Source organism: Vicia villosa, unplaced genomic scaffold, assembly GCF_029867415.1.
Source record: "Vicia villosa cultivar HV-30 ecotype Madison, WI unplaced genomic scaffold, Vvil1.0 ctg.002447F_1_1, whole genome shotgun sequence".
Taxonomy (NCBI): domain Eukaryota; kingdom Viridiplantae; phylum Streptophyta; class Magnoliopsida; order Fabales; family Fabaceae; genus Vicia; species Vicia villosa.
In genome coordinates this window covers 246209-266898 of record NW_026705930.1, presented here as the reverse complement: position 1 = coordinate 266898, position 20690 = coordinate 246209, and the positions used below count along the sequence as shown (strand labels likewise).

Genomic DNA, 20690 nt, shown 5'->3' with positions numbered 1-20690 from the left:
TTTTGTTGTTGACAGAAGCATATGGTAAGGGATCATAAGTCAAATGACCAGCTTGAACCAAAACCTGAGGCATTTCCCATGAAGTCTCCCCGGTTTCAACATTCCAATAGTAATAAAGTTGGCTTTCTTCATGCATCACCATCTTCCATCTTGAACTGACAGTATTTTGAGATGCTCGAGAACTCGCAAAGGGGAAAGATAAGTTCTCTGTGTCGTTGAGTTCTTCACCTAGACTTCCTTGAGGGGAAAGGGCAATTGGATTTGGTTTGTTCTGCTCTGAAAACCTATTGATGTGGAAATTCACAATGGAATCAAGCGTCACTACAACAAAAATGAGTTTAGGCAACGAGCCAAAACCGCGGCCATATGTATAAAAACCGTAGTCTAAGACATTAGGCTACGGTTATCCAGGCGTGGAATATGCGGCCGTTGCCTATTTCCTTAGGCTACGGTTTTTGCACTTTCGGCCACCAAAACGAAAAGCGTAGTCTATAGTAAGTGGAAAGACCGCGGTTTTTGATCTAGTTTTAGACCGCGGTTTTGATTAAGCTACACCTTGAAAACCGTAGTCTATCCTTCACACTATAATCTTTTCCTAGGTTTTAGTCCACGGTTTTGTTAAAGCCACGCTGGTAAAATGTTGCCTATTCTTCATACCATAATATTTTTATTTTCATTATTTTTTTTTTGATCGAAAATATTTGTTTCAATTTAATAACACAAAATTAATCAAAAAAAAGAAGATAAAATAGTGACAAATTCATTTTATTATTTTGAACAAACTATATTATAAAGTTAAATATACAACATATAGTACTTTTCCGAAGGTTTTTTGTATTCCCATATACATATAATATTTGTGCTTTAGTTCTCTATTTAATTTGGTACAAAATACTAGTCTTAATTTCAATTGTCCCAACAATAGAATAACCAGAAATTGTCCCTGCAATCAAAATTTCAGCATAACATTAGAAGTAATGAGGGGAACAATACAAAACAATCAATAACACTTAAATAAGTTTTTCAATCAAACTTCACAAATGGACAACACCCAAAGAGTCCTAGCAATAGACATCAGTGAGACTAACATCAGTGAGACTACAACAAAACCTTGATATTAATTCATAAAAATAATTCGAGACTCAATTTAAAATTCATGTATAAAATAGATAAATAAATACACACTAGAGTTTCATCTTTAGTTGCTTCAATTTGGTATTGAATCAAAATATGATTTGCATGCTCAATAGAATATTGATAAACCATACTTAAAACTTCAAATATTAAAGAAAAATTTTCAAAAAAATCAAAATACAGTTTAGTTGAAATTTGCATATTCAAACACACAATTTTGGTTTTAGGTACCTTTCCATAAGTTGTTGTTTGGGAGGCTTAGGAGGAAGAACACACCATTATACTTTCCTTCTACATCAATTGACTCCTCCTTTCCCATTCTTAAAAATCATAAGAATGAGATTAGTTTCAAGACAAATAAACAAGACAAAATAACATGTTACAAAACTAAAAAATATTACACCAAATCTTAAGAAATTAAACTTACTGATAACTTATACATTATATACTTAACACTGAAATTAAGAATTATTAGCAAATTATTTCATGAAGCTTAGGCGAAGATTATACCTGAAAATTTCCATATAACATATTATACCTGAAAGAAACATTTTGATTGTTAAAAATAAGAAAGTTGTGTAACTAGACAAGTCGCTAAGGAAACCAGATAGGCAATCCACCACAATCCCTAACTGGAAGCCAGGAAGAACAGAGACAGACAAATATCAGATCCAAGGAGAAGTTCAGCTGCCCTGAGAAAAACCATAAACAAATATCAGATCCAATTTTCTCCTATGAAATTTAATACTTAACCAAGGGGACAACATAGCCACTAATGTAAATCAGAACAACTAGTCAAATGTTCTTGTTGGTCCATAAATCTACTTAATTTAAGAAATTTTTACATCTTGAAATCTATAAATAGAGAGACAATTTACTCAAAATAGGGAACAGTAAAAGACCAAAACTTAAAATCCAAAGCTTTATAAAAATAGAATGAAAAAGAAAAATACCTTTGATTGAAGATGGAGGAATCTAACCCTCAATGGACAGACCACTATAGTGTAGAAACCCTTTCGTCTTCCTTGCAGCTTATGAGAAAATGACCTCTTTTGAAATATATAGGAGGAGATGAAAACAGAGATAGAGACAAAGAGAATTGAGCCTTTGGTTGACTGTAGTTTTTCTTGCCGTATGTGGCGAAGAAGCCATTTGGAATTTACGATTTTGGGTGGGAAGTGGAATTTAGGGTTTAGGTGAGGAGACGGCACAAATAGAAGAGAGATTGTTTTGGGGATTTGAAGAGAAATATTTTTGTTTGAAAAAAAAAAACAATATAAACTCAGTATTTTAGACAGTTATGAAAAGTTTACTAAAAATCATTTTTGATAATATTAAATAAAATATCATTAATTTTATACATATTCAATCAAATCATATCATTTAAATATTGATGAGATATTTTATATTGGTTTAAATTAAATATAACTTTTTTTTATACATAAATTAAAAATAACTTTTGTTCTCTTATATTTATCTTTTTGAACGATATTTTTTTGTAAAGAATTAAATAAAAAGATTAGCCTTTTTATATTGTAAAAAAATCTCGAAATTTTTATTTTCATAAAAATACATTTGTTTACATTGTAATAAATATCTTTTAATTTTTCAAAAATATCTTATAAATAATCAAAAATATCTTCATATTAGTAAAAGAAATCTTCCCATTGTAAAAAATATATTTTATATTGAATATAACTTTTATTTTAGTGAACTTGTATTTTTTTTTTTTTTTCGTATAAGAAACATATTTTTTGAAAAATATCAAAGATATCTCATTAAATTGCACAAAATCTCAAATTTCTCATTTTATATTATTTTTGTGCAGTTTATTTTTTTATATTTATGACCATAAAAAAAGATATTATAGATATTATTTATGAAACTTATCATTTTTATTTAAAAAAAATTTAACTATAATTTTTATTTATTTAAAATGATATTTTACATATTATTGTAAAATAAAATTTTCCGCTTTTACAATTCTTATTTATTTTAGAATAAATTTTTAACAAATTTTTTATTAAATACTTTTCTAATATTAAAAAATTGTGTGTTTTTTAATATTTATAATTAATTACAAACGTTACATTTTTGAATATATTTGTATTATCTTAAATTCATTTTATGTTTTGGACATGAATAATTAGAATGAGTAAATTTGTAAAATTTTCTGCTTCAATGATAACTATAGTAAAAAAGTACAGTTATATATATATATATATATATATATATATATATATATATATATATATATATATATATATATATATATATATATATATATATATATATATATATATAAAAGAATAAAAATATTTGCTGATAGTATAAGTTTGTTTGGGTAGTTAAGGTTGGCTTGTTTAAGAATAGTTAGATACTCCGTTCGATTCCAACAATGGCCAATTTTAAAAGCATAATTTTTAATTTAAATTTACAAGATTTTTCTATCAAAACCGTAGTCTTTGGTATAGACTGCGCTTCGCTTCGTTGCCTTTAAAATAAGAAATGACAACAACTTAAAAACCGCGGTTAAAAGTAAATAGAGGACGGTTTTGTTTCGCCCACGGTTACAAAACCGCATCATAAAGTGTATACACTACGGTTTTTATCAAAAATCTAGAAATTTATCAACGAGTAAAAAACCGTGGTTTATTACCTTATAGACAACGCTTTTTATGCCGTTGCCTATTCTTCCGTGGCCTAAAGTCAAAAATGTTGTAGTGCGTATCGTATCCAGCGACGGTTACGACGGTATTGGCTACAGAAACGTCGCTATTGAAGGCAGAGGAATTTTTGTGTTTGCGGATTTTAAGGAATCGCGGCTTGGAAAGGCAGGAGGAAACAGAAGGGGTGGTGAAGGTGTAAGCTGGTGTGCACATTGTTGATAGAATGAAGAGATTTGGGGATTTTTTTGTTAGGAGTGTTTTCGATGATTTCTTGAAACATGAATGAGACATATGTAAATGTTGCTCAAAATCTCTTCTAATTTTAGAGTGGGTTGAATATTGACGATCCATTGTGGAAAAGGTGTTTAGTGGTTGGAGTTGATGATAATAATTAGGGTAGTAGTATGAATCATGAGAAGATGAATAGGATGAATATGAGTTAGGTGGTGGTGGATATGAGGTAGGTGTATGAGGTGAATATCCATGATTTAGATAAAATTTTGGTGATGAAGATCCATGAGTGTAGTAAGGTGTAAAGAGTTCCCATGGGAATGATGGAAATGAGGAAGTGATTGGAGATGTAAAATGAGGGTTTCTGGGATAGGTAGGAGGAATACTCCATGGATGATATGAAGGTGTGTGATAAGGATAATCCATAGGAGGATTTGAGTACATGGATGAAAGCACCAATTGATAGGAAGCAATTCCTACCAAGACTATAATCTAGGGTTTGTAAAAGAAAGGGGAAGAACAATAATATAAAGCTAAGAGAAATTAAAATAACATTTTCATTCATTTGATTGATCTCCAATGTGTCATAGAGACTACATTATATAACACTAATAATAGATCCTAAATGTAAAAGCCCATATACTACTAAGAGCCCATAACAATACAAAATAACTAATAATATGAATAACTTACTAAATTATTATTCTAACTTAATTTAACTCATAATTCACTCTCTATCACCTTATATTTTAGTTTTTTGAGGATTTTGGTCCCCTGCAAATTCGAAGGCAATTTTAAATTAAATGACTCTCACATTGGTGATGTGTTAGTGTCAGTTCAACAATGAATTGTTAAAAAAAACTAATATTATTTAAGATTTATGTTGAATATGTAATTAATTTGAGTTTCATTTTATTAAAAACTGCCTTCAGATTTGCAAGGGGACCAAAATCCTCAAAAAAACTAAAATAAAGAGACTAAAATTCCAGATTTTAAAATAAGGGGACCAAAATCTAAAAAACGGATAATATGGGGACCAAAATTGCAATTAAGCCTAGTCAAAATGATTCGAGGTTGTTTTCACTTGCCAGTATCATTTTATGTACTCTCCACGAATTCAACGTGCTGTAGGACTAATATGACGAGGCTTATCGATATTAAGTGGATTTGAGCTATTATAAACCAGGGACGAAGCTATCCATGACATTCTATCAGCATGTGCAAGGCTACTTGGATGAATAATTAGAATAGTTTTTTTTTTTTTTTTTATCTTAGAGAATATAAGTGTTGGAATGTGATATTATTTATAATTAGAATTGTGTAACATTTTCAAAAACTACAATTAGAACTGTTTCCTTTCCCAAAACTACAATTAGAGAATATAAGTGTTGGAATGTGATATTTATTATAATTAGAATTGTAAATTATATTAGTATTTATAGTAACTTTCCATAAATGCTTTAACATTGAATTTGTACTGATATTTTAACAAATATTTATATTTTTCGGAAATAATTTGCATATATATATATATATATATATATATATATATATATATATATATATATATATATATATATATATATATATATATATATATATATATATATATATATATATATATATATATATATATATATATATATATATATAAACAATATTCATACTAGTCATACTAATTATTTTATATATATATATTCTAAATTATTATTTTATATGTAAAGTATATTTTAATGGAGAATATAAATGTAAATATTTTTATTGGAGACAATACTAGAAGTTTTTGTAGATATAGAATTGTTATATAGAATATATTCTATATATTTTTATATTTTTGTTGATATATAGAATTGTTTCCTTTCATATATAATTTACAAAAACTTATATATAATTGATTTTGTAAATATTTTTATCAATTCTTTTTGGAAAGTTACTATAATTAGAATTGTTTCCTTTCATATATAATTTAAAAAAACTACCAATGGCAATTCTAGTATATTCTATATATTTTTATTGATATATATAGAATTGTTTCCTTTCATATATAATTTACAAAAACTTATATAGAATTGATTTTGTAAATATTTTTATCAATTCTTTTTGGAAAGTTACTATAATTAGAATTGTTTCCTTTCATATATAATTTACAAAAACTACCAATGACCAAATAAATTTTCAAAAATAAATCAAATATTAAAAAGTGAAGCCAATGCAAATTGTCCTTTTTTGAAAAAAAAAACATTGAATATGTCAAATGCATAAAATAAAAAAATACATTGAATATATAAAATAAAAAGTTATCTATCTCTTACATTTATTAATGACAGAAATGCCCATCTGATAGATTTCTATTTATTCATACCCATTAGAAAAACACCCACTCAAACCCTTTTACAATGTTCCAAACAACACTCCAAAGCAATTGCACAATCACCATCGAATCTATCCACCGTTCATTTCATTCAAAGTCACTATTTTCTCACTTTATCATCACAAAATAATCATGCTTCATGACCTAATCACCAATTTCAATTACAAATTCACAATCACCATTTTTAAACCCTTTTATTATTCTCATTTTCACTAACGTTTAAACAAAATTTCATTTTGTTTTTCGTCTAATTTTCTCTTAAATTTTTTTATGCCAAGTTAATATTATTTTGGAATGAAATAATGATAGGCCAATTTCAAATCCCTCGAAATTATGTCGCTTGGTCGTACTGCCAACCACCTTACATGCTGCAAAATTCGTCAGTGTTTTCTCGACCGCCAACATTCAACGGCAAGCTACCGTGTCCAGTGAATTACACAGGTCGGGTTAAATGCAACAGAAACAAACCCGAGAGACGGAACCACACACGGCGTGCAAACGCGTTTGAAAACCCTAACGGTTCATTGGAGACAAACCGATTCACTAGAAAGGCTCGACGATTTCCCTTTCCAAAAAGAAGGTTTACCGGCGGAGGACATTTCTCCGCTCCATTCGCGCCACGGAATACGACGTCGTTCATAATCCGGGCGAAGAAGTCCGGCGGTATATCTTCTGTGGTGTCTCCTTGTGCGGTGACTCCGACGATCTTGACAACGCCGGTATTGTCCTCGTCGACAGAGGTGGTTGTGGAGATGGCAAAGGAAGAATGGGGAATTGACGGATATGGTACAATGAATGGCCTAATTCGTGTCCGGTCAAGTCAAGAAAATTCCGACGAAACGGAAAACGATGGCAGTGACTGTGAGTATTTAGAAGTTGAGAAGAGATTGAACACTGATTTGAGGAGGTTTGAGATGGTATATCCAAGTGAATATAGTATAAAAAATAGGGTTGATAAACATGAATTACACATTTCACGTCTTGAAGAACAAAATCTATCTCTTAAGAAAAGAATTTTTCTCATTGAAGATGAATTGGGTGAATTGAGACGGCGTGTTCTATGCTTGGAGACAGAGGGAATGAGATTGCAGGATTTCAATAGAGACAATGTTTACTCTGAGAAAAGCGTCTGAGTTGGTGGAGAGAGTGATGACAATTAGTGTATGTATGAACCTCTACTATGAATTTGATAGAGGTAACAACATAGTTTAATGGAGTATAGTTTTATTTAGTTATTATTCTTTATTTGGACTTAACTCTATAGATATAGATGTTGTATCTTGTGTGAATTCAATTAGTGTGGACTTCAAAACAACATTGAATAAGGAAGAGGATTTGCTCACTTTACCGCGAGAACAAAACTTGTTTTTCTATCCCAAGTTAGAGATCTATTTTCCACACACTTAAAATCTGGCTTTGAATTTCTTCAAAATCTTTCCATACTAATAATAATGTTGGCTAACATTTTTTGGAATCTATTTACGTACTATAAATGCTCATTAAATAATATGATACATAGTAAATAATACAAACAATGCAATCTTTCCTTTTTATTTAAGAAAACATTGAATACGAACATCTAAATGTAAGCGGAACCACTTGATGCCAGAACTCGCCCCCGAATCGGACTAAACCGATGGTATAAAGCCAAAAAAAAAATGTAAGCGGAAAAATTCAACGAACGATTATATGAAATTGGGACATCAATATTTACTTGTTGTAGACATGATTTGAGAATAAGAGTTGTCGTTCTTGTTACCTTGATTCGGAATCCTGAAAAGATGAGTGACCAGATATTCCTCTGTATCTCACACTCCCGTTCACAACTCTCAATGGGGCAAGTTGTGGAGCCGTCAGTTATATTTCTGATTTCGTGATTACAGAAGGGACCTAGCCAAATAATATATATAACCTTAGTCCCTACCCATTATGGGTCAAGGGTTAAAAGTCCACACTTTTGCCCACACCAATCAGGTTTCAGATACTCATACTTTAATTAAAATGATCACTTAACCAATAAAGGAGCCTATTTATGCAACCCCGTCAGAATTACGATTAACCCGTTTTTCACAAATTAAATAACAATTGATTTTAGCTCATAAAATGTTAAATAATTCTAACATTCTCCCACTTGGGCAAAATCAATTGTGAATTTAATTTAAAAACACATTTTGAAACGACTCTCGGGTTAATGACTAATTCCTTAAAATTCGGCCGCATTTTAAGGAAATGCGTGATTCCAGACCACAACGCCTCTGGTCCATTATGGCGTCGACCACTGGCATAATGGTCTCTTTCAACGCCGGACTTAAAATCATACCTCAGCTCCAACATGACATCGACCATCGGTATAGTGGTCTCGAAGATGCCAAGCTCAAAATTATAATCATGCCTCGAACTCCAACTACTGTCGACCATAGGCACAGTGGTCCCAATGACACTGAGTCCCAATTTAACAATTGGCATATAAATAAACAATGACAAATAATAATATTCATTGCATTGTCAATTGCTCAAAGTAGAAAATATACTTGAAAATCCAACACCTAAAGTGTCCGAAATAAAATACAATGTGATAAGAAAATGACATGAAGAATAAACTGTTAGAACAAGATTTGTTCTGATCAATATTCTTAGTTTTGATGATAACAATGTATATGAATTTTGTATGAGATAATGTGGTACTCTAATACTATGCAATTTCCAATTCAGGAATTATATAAAGAGTATGCACAAAATCAGCGCAAGAAGCACTAACTCAGAAGGTTCAGCATGCAACATCAGAACATGGTCTGGCAAGACATCAGAAGATGGTCAAGCAGAATCAGAACATGGGTCTATGGAAGCATCAGAACAACTTAAGATCAGAAGTAGAAGCACTGAAGTTCTCATGGTATCGCGCTCAAAAGCACTTCAAAGTCAGAAGATAAGAAGATGATCTGCACCAAGCTGTTTGACTCTGATGATATTCAAATGTTGTTCACACAAACATCAGATCAGAAGTAAGTACAAGATGGCAGGCTACGCTGACTGACAAAAGGAACCTTAGAAGCTATTAAAGGCAACGTCAGTAGACACAGCGAAAGCAAGGCTCGAGGTAGTTGACAAAAGAGTGAAACATTGAATGCAATGCTGTACGGAATACGTAAAGCATTAAATTCTCCCAACGGTCATCTTCTCAAGCGCCTATAAATATGAAGTTCTGATGAGAACCAAGGTTACGAATTACGAACTCTGAACCAACTTGCACAAACGCTGTTCAAATCAAAAACTCTCAAACTTCATCATCAAACTCACTACATTGCTGTTGTAATATCTTTAGTGAGATTAAGCTTAAACTTAAGAGAAAATCACAGTTGTGATAATAGCTTTATAAGAAGCATTGTAACTCTTAAAAGATTTTGTTTACATTAAGTTGTAAGAACTAGAGTGATCAGGTGGTTGATCAGTATACTCTAGAAAGTCTTAGAGGGTATCTAAGCAGATTGTTCCTAGAGTGATCAGGTTGTGATCAGTATACTCTAGAAGACTTAGAAGTTTTCTAAGTGGAAAACCATTGTAATCTTGTGTGATTAGTGGATTAAATCCTCAGGGGAGGTAAATCACTCCAAGGGGGTGGACTGGAGTAGTTTAGTTAACAACGAACCAGGATAAAAATCATTGTGCAAATAGTTTTTATCTTACAAGTTTTAAAGCTACACTTATTCAAACCCTCCCTTTCTAAGTGTTTTTCTATCCTTCAATTGGCATCAGAGCGCCGGTTCTAAGGTGCAAGCACTTAACCGTGTTTAGAAAAGATTCAGGAAGAGAAAAACGCTTCAGTAAAAGATGGCTAGTGAAAATCCAACAAATACATCTACATCTGGCTCAGCTGAGCAATACAATGGAAATGGTAACAATGGTTATACTAGACCACCAATATTTGATGGTGAAAACTTTGAATATTGGAAAGATAAACTTGAAAGTTACTTCCTTGGTCTAGATGGTGAATTATGGGATCTTCTGATGGATGGTTACAAACATCCAGTGAAAGCTACTGGTGTAAGGCTTACAAGACAAGAAATGAATGATGATCAAAAGAAGCTTTTCAAAAATCATCATAAATGTAGGACTGTTTTGCTGAATGCTATCTCTCATGCTGAGTATGAGAAGATATCTAACAGGGAAACTGCCTATGATATATATGAGTCATTGAAAAGGACCCATGAAGGAAATGCTCAAGTCAAGGAGACCAAAGCTCTTGCCCTAATCCAGAAATATGAAGCCTTCAAGATGGAGGATGATGAAAACATTGAGAAGATGTTCACAAGATTTCAAACGCTAACTGCTGGATTAAGAGTTCTGGACAAAGGCTACACCAAGGTTGATCATGTAAAGAAGATCATCAGAAGCTTGCCTAGAAGATGGGGTCCAATGGTGACTGCATTCAAGATTGCAAAGAATCTGAATGAGGTTTCTTTGGAAGAGCTAATCAGTGCCTTAAGAAGCCATGAGATAGAGCTGGATGCAAATGAGCCTCAGAAGAAAGGTAAGTCTATTGCATTAAAATCTAATTTTAAAAAATTCACTAACGCTTTTCAGGCTGAAGATGTAGATTCTGAAGAATCAGAATCAAAAGAAGAAGATGAACTGTCCATGATCTCCAGAAGGGTAAACCAACTCTGGAAGAGCAAGCAAAGGAAGTTCAAGAGCTTCAGAAGTTCAAAGAAACTTGAAAGAGGTGAATCTTCTAGTGGCAGAAGATCTGACAAGAAGAAGGTCATCTGCTATGAGTGCAATGAGCCTGGACACTTCAAGAATGAATGTCCAAAACTTCAGAAGGAGAATCCCAAGAAGAAGTTTCATAAGAAGAAGGGTCTTATGGCAACATGGGATGATTCTGAATCTGAATCAGAATCAGACTCTGAAGGCGAGCAAGCTAACTTTACACTGATGGCCACAATGGATGATGGATCAGAATCTACATCAGAATCAGATTCTAAAGAGGTATTTTCTGAACTATCTAGAGAAGAGTTAGTTTCCAGTTTAACTAAACTTCTGGAACTCAAGGCTCATCTTAGTATAAAATACAAAAAGCTGAAAAAGCAATTTGAATTTGAAACTAAGAAGCTGGAAGTGGAAAATTATGAATTGAAGGAAAAAGTTTTAAAATTATCTAAAGATATTGGATCTCCTTCTGAATCAGAAAAATTCATCCCTAGTCTCAATCATATTTTGAAAAAATATGACTCGAGCTTAAGAAAGTTCCTATCTAGAAGTATTGGCAGAAGTCATCTTGCTTCTATGATATATGGTGTTTCTAGAAACAAAAGGTTTGGTTTTGGCTATGAGGGTGATACCTCACATAAATTTGAACCTGTTGATGATTTGAAAATCACATACAAGCCATTGTATGATCAGTTCAAATATGGCCACTCACATGATATTAGGCTCACTTCACATGCACAGAGTTTTCACACTACACACACCAAGAAGCATGTGACACAACCTAAAAGATATCATGCTGCCAAACCTAAAGAATATCATGCTGTTCCTCCTGTTAACTATCATGCTAAACCCAAGTTCAATCAGAACTTGAGGAAAACTAACAAGAAAGGACCCAAGAAACTGTGGGTACCTAAGGAGAAGATAATTTCTGTTGCAGATATCCTTAGCAGCAAAGAAGACAAAGCACAAAATGTCATGGTACCTGGACTCTGGGTGCTCGCGACACATGACGGGAAGAAGGTCTATGTTCCAAGACCTGGTGCTTAAGTTTGGTGGAGAAGTCAAGTTTGGAGGAGATCAGAAAGGCAACATTATTGGCTCTGGAACCATAAGTATTGGTAACTCTCCTTCCATAACTAATGTACTTCTTGTAGAAGGATTAGTGCATAATTTATTGTCCATAAGTCAATTAAGTGACAATGGTTATGACATAATCTTCAATCAAAAGTCTTGCAAGGCTGTAAGTTAGAAGGATGGCTCAATCCTATTTACAGGCAAGAGAAAGAACAACATTTATAAGATTGATCTTTCAGATCTTAAGAAGCAGAAGGTGACTTGCCTTATGTCTGTTTTGAAGAGCAATGGGTCTGGCACAGAAGATTAGGACATGCTAGTTTGAGAAAGATTTCTCAGATTAACAAACTAAATCCGGTCAGAGGACTCCCAAATCTGAAATACATATCAGATGCTCTTTGTGAAGCATGTCAGAAGGGCAAGTTCTCCAAACCTGCATTCAAATCTAAGAATGTTGTCTCTTCCTCAAGGCCGTTAGGACTTCTGCACATTGATCTGTTTGGACCAGTCAAAACAGCATCTGTCAGAGGGAAGAAATATGGATTAGTCATTGTAGATGATTATAGCCGCTGGACATGGGTAAAGTTCTTAAAACACAAGGATGAGTCTCATTCAGTGTTCTTTGAATTCTGCACTCAGATTCAATCTGAGAAGGAGTGCAAAATCATAAAGGTCAGAAGTGATCATGGTGGTGAATTTGAGAACAGATTCTTTGAGGAGTTCTTCAAAGAAAATGGTATTGCCCATGATTTATCTTGCCCTAGAACTCCACAACAAAATGGAGTTGTAGAGCGAAAGAATAGGACTCTGCAAGAAATGGCCAGAACCATGATCAATGAGACTAATGTGGCTAAGCACTTATGGGCAGAAGCAATAAACACTGCATGTTATATTCAGAATAGAATCTCTATAAGACCTATTCTAAATAAGACTCCTTATGAATTGTGGAAGAACAGAAAGCCCAACATTTCATATTTTCATCCTTTTGGATGTGTGTGTTTTATTCTGAATACTAAAGATCATCTTGGTAAGTTTGATTCTAAGGCACAAAAATGTTTTCTTCTTGGATATTCTGAACGCTCTAAAGGCTACAGAGTATACAATACTGAAACATTGGTTGTAGAAGAATCAATCAATATCAGATTTGATGATAAGCTTGGTCTTGAAAAGCCAAAGCAATTTGAGAATTTTGCAGATATAGATATTGGCATATCAGAAGCTGAAGAACCAAGAAGCAAAGTTTCAGAAGCCGAAAGTCTCAGAAGCAAAGGATCAGAAGATCAAGTTGCTGCATCTTTAGAGAATCTCAGAATTTCTGAAGAGCCAACAGTCAGAAGATCTTCTAGACTCACCTCAGCTCACTCAGAAGATGTGATCCTTGGAAAGAAAGATGATCCTATCAGAACAAGAGCATTCCTTAAGAACAATGCAGAATGTCAATTAGGTCTTGTTTCTTTGATCGAGCCAACTTCTGTTGATCAAGCTCTAGAAGATCCAGACTGGATAATTGCCATGCAAGAAGAACTAAATCAGTTTACAAGGAATGATGTATGGGATTTGGTTCCTAGACCAAAAGGATTCAACATCATTGGTACAAAGTGGGTGTTCAGAAACAAGCTTAGTGAGAAGGGAGAAGTGGTAAGAAACAAAGTCAGACTGGTGGCTCAGGGATATAGTCAGCAAGAAGGGATTGACTATACAGAAACCTTTGCACCAGTGGCCAGGTTAGAATCTATTCGCTTATTAATTTCTATTGCCACTCAGCATAACATCACTCTGTATCAGATGGATGTTAAGAGTGCCTTCTTAAATGTCTATATAGATGAGGAAGTCTATGTCCACCAACCTCCTGGTTTTGAAGACTCTAAGTCTCCAGAACATGTTTTCAAACTTAAGAAATCATTGTATGGATTGAAGCAAGCTCCTGGAGCTTGGTATGAAAGATTAAGTTCTTTCCTTCTGAACAATGGTTTCACTAGAGGACAAGTGGATACAACCCTCTTCTGTAAAACGTCTAAGAAGGATATCTTAATTTGTCAAATCTATCTTGATGATATTATCTTTGGAACACCTAATGCTTCACTTGGAAAGGAGTTTGCTAAGTCTATGCAGGCTGAATTTGAAATGAGTATGATGGGTGAACTCAAGTATTTTCTTGGGATTCAAATCAATTAAACTTCTGATGGAACTTATGTTCATCAAACGAAGTATGTGAAAGAACTTCTGAAGAAGTTTAATCTTTCTGAAAGCAAAGAAGCCAAAACTCCTATGCATCCAACGTGTGTTCTAGGTAAGGATGAGGTAAGTAAGAAGGTAGATCAGAAGTTGTATAGAGGTATGATTGGATCTCTTCTATATATAACTGCTTCTAGACCTGACATTCTTTTCAGTGTTTGTTTGTGTGCTAGATTCCAATCAGATCCTAGAGAATCTCACTTAACTGCTGTTAAGAGAATTCTGAGGTATCTGAAAGGTACTACTAATGTTGGTTTAGTCTACAGAAGATCTAAAGAATACAACTTAGTAGGATTTTGTGATGCTGACTATGCTGGAGACAGAATTGAAAGGAAGAGTACTTCAGGAAGTTGTCAATTTCTAGGAAGTCACCTGATCTCCTGGTACAGCAAGAAGCAAGCTACCATTGCTCTCTCTACAACAGAAGCAGAATATGTTGCTGCTGCTGGTTGTAGCACACAAATGCTCTGGATGAAGAGTCAGCTAGAAGATTATCAAATATATGAGAGTAACATTCCTATCTTTTGTGATAATACTTCTGCCATATGTTTATCAAAGAATCCTATCTTACATTCCAAAGCTAAACATATTGAGATTAAACATCATTTTATTAGGGACTATGTTCAGAAGGGTGTTCTCTCTTTAAACTCTGTGGATACAGACCATCAATGGGCTGATATCTTTACAAAACCCCTTGCTGAAGATAGGTTTAAGTTCATTCTGATGAATATCAGTATGGATTTATGCCCAGAATGAGAAGATGAGAAGATCTTATGTATGGTTATCTTCTGAAATGTGTCAGAACTAGGAGTTTATAAGAAGTTCTGATAATGATCAATTAGAAGTTCTGATTCTGTTATTACTAACGTTTCACTATCTAAGTTGATTCAGAAGCTCTTTTAAAGCAAAACAGCTGTCACTAGTCTTTCTAGAAAACGAACACGTGTTTACTATTTCTGGACAAGCATGCGTGTAGTTGAGGAGACGCCGCCCTAGATAACTGTGCAAATCATTTCATTTTGTCACTTTATCTCTCCTAACTTCATTTCTCATTAAATGCAAATTGATGTCATGTTTTTTTGTAATCATTTCATTAAACCATTTTGCATTTATTATTTTCTTTTATTCATCTTTTAAATACCCGCTTCATCTTCATTTCATTTTTTTCGCTCCCTCTCTATTCATTTGTCTCTCTCTTTGCATTCATCGCACAAACCCTAGCTTTATTCTGAAACCAAGCATTTCAGCATGAATCCTTCATCAAGCTATGCAAGCCAAACAGAAGTATCATCCACTCAACTGGTTCTAAGCAAGCGTGATTTTGCTCCGTTGAAAACCTGCTTCATTCCTACTGAAGAAATGGAAGTTCTTTGTGAGTCTGCTGTGGATTTTGAAAATCTGAAAGCAAATGGTTTCCATCCTGGTGCAAGGATCTTGGAACAAGGCTGGTCAAACTATCTTGGTAGATTGGTTGGACCAATTTATCCAACTCTTGTGAAAGACTTCTGGGCTCATGCAACCGTTACTTCAACTGCTATCATCTCCTTCGTGTTAGGGCATGAAGTTGTAATAACTGAGAAACTGATCAGGAAACTGTACAACTTGGATGATGAAGAAGGATGCACTGGTCCTCTTCCTGGAAGAGTTAGTTGGCTACAGGTTGAAAAACAAATCTCGCTTGCTACTGGTATTGAATCACATAAAACCGGTACATTAAGGGCGTTTTATCAAGTGTGGGCTGAAATTATTCTGGGTTCTCTTCATCACAGAAGGCAGTCGTTCTCCTCCTCTTACATCAGTCCTGATCACAAATACATTCTCTTCTGCATTGGAAGAAGAATCGAACTCAACATCTCCAACATTCTGTTTCAGAATCTAAAGTTGGCTATTGAATAGTCAAGAGATGAAGAACGTGCGAAGTACCCTCACCTTCCTAGACATACTATTCCTTTCTCCAGAATGATCTCAGATATTCTGATAGAAAGTAATTTGATGGACTCTCTAAGGACTATTGGAACGCCTAGGTTCTTTGGAATTATTCAAGGTCTTGTCTTCAATGGTGTTGATCTGTTAAGAATGCAACTTATCAGAGATGTAACTTCTGCTCCTGCAAGCTGTCATACCCCAAAATTTGCCCGATCAATTCATGTTTTTAATTCATCAAGATTCAAAATTAAGAGTCATGGGGTTTGACATTTCTATTGTCAAACCCACTCTCTTATAAATGTCAAACCCACTCTCTTATAAATTAGGTTGAGTTAAAATAAGGGTGTAATTAGCAGAGGTTTAGGACCCAAACGTTGGGCCCAATTATTACAAGGGCTTTATCATTTGTGGGGTATCTTAGGGTTTTTACTAACATTTATTTCGATTATTATTTTGTCATGACTAACTATTAGCATTTAACATTATTAATTTTTATTGTTATTATTAATATTAATAGGATTAGTATTAGGACTATTCTTTAGGGTAATAATAGACTTATTAGAATTAAATATTAGTACTATTATTTAGGGTTAATATTATTATTAATTTTGATAAGAATTATTACCATTATTAGTTCCAATCACTATTATTCTCATTAATTAGTATTATTTTATTCACTATTATTATCAATATTAGGTTGTTAAAATAAAAAAAATGTATAATAAAATTACAAACAATTTTTTTGGAAGGAGCAAAAAAAAGCGTGTGAGAGATTGAAAAAAAATGGGTTTGATATGAGCATAATAACAAAATTGGAAAGTTTGAATATTGATTTTCAATCAAATAACAATTTCCTTAAATCATTGATTCTTGACCCAAGTGATGACCTAAAACTGATACACTATATATGGGCAAAGAATCCTAATCACTGGGGGGGAATTTTGGCAAAAAAAGCTCTGTTGAGAAGCTGACAGGACCGTGAAACAAAGAGAGGGAGGAAAGGGAGTTCTAATCGGATTCAGACCACACAAAACATTCATATGGATTCCTGGATGCTTCTTGAGTGAGAACCAACCTCCATAATCGACCAAAACGCCTTGGAATCTATTGCCGTTTTCACGTTTTGTCTCAAATATTTTTGGATTTAAATTTGTTCATGAACACAGTATAAATCATTTTTGAATGTATAACTGTATTCATAATCTTGTTTGCAAACTATCTGGGCTGTTTCATTTGATTTTTGTTGCAGATTGGGGAATCCACCATTGATAGGGTTCCAAGCTTTGAATTGGGGTTTTCTAAACTAGGACGAATTGGACAAGGGGAAGGGTACCATCGCGTTCGGGAGGAGGATTTAAGTTGAACCATGGTGTTATTGTCCATTTATTGGTTGCGTTTCAAGCAGAGGGAGTTCGGGCAACAATGGCGTCGCGAGGAAGAAGAAGATGGGACGCTGTTCCCGCGCCCTTGCAGTTTGAAAATCGTCAAGTTTTTATTTTTATTTCATTATGGGCGAGACGATATCATCCAGCGCGTGCAGGCCAGTTGGTTGGGGTGGAAGCTGGCAACCGAGTGGTCTTGTGTTCGAGTCCCAGCGTTGCCAAATATTTTTCCTCCATTTACATGTTATGGCAACCTCCGATCCAGTGCTTCGCTTATCTTTATGACTACGGTGCGCCTTCAACCATTATCATCAGATCCAATACAGATTCAGATCCGACGTACCAGGACGAGGGTGCATATTATGGATTCTCAGCTTCACCCCACAGAATTATATCCAGGTTTTATCTTCCTATTTTCTTTATTTATGCGTTTTATTTATTTATATAAATATATAATTGGTTCTAATTACTTTTTTAGTACATAATTTAATTTTTAAAGTCATGTTAATAATATAGCTAGCATTAAATTTATCTTTCGATCTAATTAATCTATTTTAATTATAAATCACAATAAAAACCCTAGAAAGGTTATATAATATATTAGGGTTTGTCCAATCCCACTAGTTTTCTAGCCAAGATAATAGGATTTAATTTGTTATTCGTTTCGACTAAATCTATTGGTCGCGGTGGGTAATAATCAATCCTTTAAGTAAATAAATATAAATTAAGATAAATAACTCTATTCGGTTAAATGGTTTCGACTATCTTATTAGTCGCGATGATTAACCTTTCTATTTTCCACACTTCAATTCATTATTATTTTTAATCGAATCAATCGATTGCGAGGGGTAATGATACAAATTAATTATTTAAAATTATTAAAAAATACCCTAATTCGTTATTAGTGATAATCAAGTCAATTGATTAAAATTGGTAACGATACAACTTCAAATCTGTTAACCATGGTAATTGAATCAATCGATTATTGCGGTTAATAGTGCATACTAAAATCAGGGTTGTACGCCCACATCCTAAAACACTTCTCAAAACCTTTCAAAACCACAATACTAAACTACGGATTTTCATCCTCATCAATTAGACAATTCAAAAACGCTTTTCAAAGCACAAACAATTTCAAACACCTTCAAATTCTAATTCTAAGGGCGTACAACCCTTTGCCCGAACTACGTTGACTCTGATTCTCCCTAAGGAGATACGTAGGCACTTGGCAACAAGGTGAGTCCCCCTCCCTAAAATCTCAATCTTTCCCCTATTCAATTCCTTAGCTATAAACCTTGCCATAAACTTTTATCTTTAAATGTTAGCCTTTAGGAAAGGGTTGAGGGTGCCTAACACCTTCCCTCGACCTGAATATAGTATCTTACCCTGATCTCTTAACTGCGTAGGGTTTCCTATTCGCCCTTCAGAATAGGTGGCGACTCTAAAAGTCTATTTTTAGGGCAGGTTGCTACACAAGCATCCCATATATTATGTCTAGAAGAACTCCTGTGGAAGGCTTTGCTACATTGTTCCAAGCAGAACTTCACAAGGCCGTTAAGCGTTACTTGGAAGCTTCTGTTAGAACTCAATCTTCTGTTGATCCTGCGTGGATTCGTGGAAGAGTGCTTCCTTCTCAAGCTGATCTTCAGAAGAAGGCTCAGAGGAAGCAAGAAGCAAGGCTGAAGAGAAAGGCTGCAGAAGAAGCTGCTAAAGAAGCTAAGAGGCAGAAGGTTACTTATGACCCTCTTAAAGTAGATTCTTTTCAAGCAATAAGAACGGGTAACTTCTCCAGGAAAGTATATCAACCACCTCCTTCTGAACCACAATCTTCTATTCAACCAACTCCTTCTGAACCACAAAACACCTTCACCATTCCAAATCCTCCTCCACCATCTCTTTCTACACCTGTTTTGAAACCCACTCCACTAAATGTCTGTCCTCCCACACCTTCTGATATCCCATCATCATTAACTATCCTCCCCACTGATATACCATCCTCATCAACCATCTCCACAGATATTCCATCTTCTTCAACCACAGCACCTCCACCTTCTATATCCCATCTCCTTCCTACCAGAAAATCCAACCCATACTGCCTTCTCTACCCTGACTACAAATTCACCTTCAACCCTCCTGAACCTGAACCTCATATCTACCTGGAGTTGTTCAGAAATGAAGTTATCAGTAGGCTAGATCTCTTGAAGGATGCCTTCTTCAAGATCTTCAATGATCTTGATGATGTTTCTACTAGAAACCTCTGGAGAAGCTTTCGCCGGGATTTTCAAGTTGGAGCTATGGCTGTTTAGAAGAGACTAGTGGCTGCTGCTCCTGGTTATGTTGGTTATCTTCTTGAGGTTGATAATGGTGTCTATTATCATCCCATCAGAAACAGGAGAGTTCTTGAGGAGAAGATATTTGTTGATGAGCTGCTGGACAATCCTTGCAGAGATATGGTGGTCTGGAGACCTAAGTATCCAGTTCTGACTGGAGACTTCAAATCTCTGTTTGACTTTCTGAGGGAGAATCCTTCTGAGGAAGACCCTGATATAGTCATCCCAGAAGTTGCTGATCCTCTAGAAGTTGAAGGTCCTTCTGCCCTAAGGAATCTTGCTGCCATTCTTCAAGCTCTTGAGAATGGAGATTCTGATCTGCCTGCTGCAGAATATGATGGAGATGCTTCTATGGAAGAAGCTGATGCTGAAGATCATCCTGCTGGAACTATTCCTGTTGAGGAAAATCAAGGTGATGATCTGACTATGGAAGCTGCGGTTCAGAATGCTGTCCCTCTGGACAGAAGTTGTGAAGCTTCTTCTGGTGAACCCTCTCTTCTGGCGAAGACTCTTGAGGTTATTCAGAAGAACCAAGCTGAGCTATCTTCTCACATGGACGAGCAAGGCACGATCAATGCTGAGTTCCGCACCTTCATGGAGAGGCAGACTGAGAGCAACAATGGCCAAGATT

At 34.4% G+C, this 20690-nt stretch overlaps 1 long non-coding RNA gene across 1 annotated transcript; it reads right to left on the bottom strand.

Annotated features, from left to right (window-relative positions):
- Positions 1-788: 788 nt before the first annotated feature.
- Positions 789-2361, bottom strand: LOC131638839 (uncharacterized). The gene is made up of 4 exons (XR_009294787.1): positions 2088-2361; positions 1645-1826; positions 1366-1454; positions 789-943 (listed from the first exon to the last, which is right to left on the bottom strand). It is a non-coding gene; the product is annotated as an uncharacterized LOC131638839 (long non-coding RNA).
- Between the last annotated feature and the right edge of the window lie 18329 nt (positions 2362-20690).